Source organism: Elephantulus edwardii, unplaced genomic scaffold (genome assembly GCF_000299155.1).
Source record: "Elephantulus edwardii isolate Elephantulus edwardi_28Jun2011 unplaced genomic scaffold, EleEdw1.0 scaffold00128, whole genome shotgun sequence".
Classification (NCBI taxonomy): Eukaryota; Metazoa; Chordata; class Mammalia; order Macroscelidea; family Macroscelididae; genus Elephantulus; species Elephantulus edwardii.
The window spans coordinates 4,685,872-4,687,248 of record NW_006399878.1 but is presented as its reverse complement, the minus strand read 5'-3'; positions in this window follow the sequence as shown (position 1 = coordinate 4,687,248).

The following is a 1,377-nucleotide window of genomic DNA, read 5'->3' as shown; positions in this document are numbered from 1 at the left end:
TTGTTATGATCCACATATTCAAACATCTTTGCATAGTCAATGAAGCACAGACAGACATTCCTCTAGTACTCCCTGTTTTCAGCTAAGATCCATCTAACATTAGCTATAATATCCCTAGTACCAAGACCCCTTCTAAACCCAGCCTGGACTTCTGGCAGTTCTCTGCTGATGTGCTGCTCCAGTCATTTTTGGATAATCTTCAGCAGAGTCTTGCTTGCATGTGAAATCAATGATATTGTTCTATAGGTTCTACACTCTGTTGGATCACCTTTCTTTGGAATGGAAAAAATATAAATCTCTTCCAGTCATTTGGCCAAGTGGTTGTTCTCCATATTTCTTGACACAACTTGTTGAGCATGTCCAGGGCAGCATCTGTGAGCTGAAATATGTCAATTGTTATACCATCTATTCTTGGGCCTTATTTTTTGCTATTTCCTCAAAGCAGCCTAAACATCTTCCTTCATCACCGTAGGCTCTTGCTCATATGCTGTTTCATTAAATTCTTCTTTGTCTGACAAATCTTTCAATACAATGACTCAGTATATTCTCTCCATCTTCTTTTGATACCCCCTGGATCATTTAATATTGTGCCTAAAGCATCCTTGATTATGAAAACTCAAGGTTTGAATTTGTTCTTCAGTTCCTTGAGCTTAAGAAATGCTGAGCGAGTTTGACCCTTCTGATTTTCTGACTCCAACTCCTTGCACATTTCATTGTAATATTTTCTTTGTCATTCTGCACTGCCTTTTGAAATCTTCTGTTCAGCTCTTCAGTATCTTGAATTCTTCCTTGTGCTTTGGCTTCTCTGTGCTCCAGTGCAATCTTCGGTTTCTTTTGACAACCATTTTGGTCTTTTCTTCCTCTTCTGTCTTTGTAATGAACATTTGCACTCTTCTTAGATCCTTCCACAACTCATCTGGTCTTCGTTCTTTCCTTTTCAAGGGCTCAAACCTGTTCTTGAGATGGTTCTGAAATTCGGGTGGGATAGACTCAAAGTTATATTTTGGTTCTCGTAGATTCTGTTTACTTTTCCTCAGCTTCAGCTTGAACTTGGAAAGGAGTAATTGGTGCTCTTTTCCACAATCAGCTCTGGACCTAGTTTTCACAGCTGAGATTGAGCTTCTCCAGTGGTTCCTTCCACAGATATAATCGATCTGATTCCTATGCATACCATCAGGTGAGATGCATGTGTATAACCTGTGTTTATTTCTCTTAAAAATGTGTTTGTGATGAATAAGTCATTGATTGTTCAAAATTCAATCATTCTATCTCCAGCTTCGTTTCTGTCTCCAAGTCCATGTTTTCCGACTACTGATTCTTCTTTTCTGTTCCCAAGTTTTGCATTCCAGTCACCCATTATTATCAATGCATCTTGAT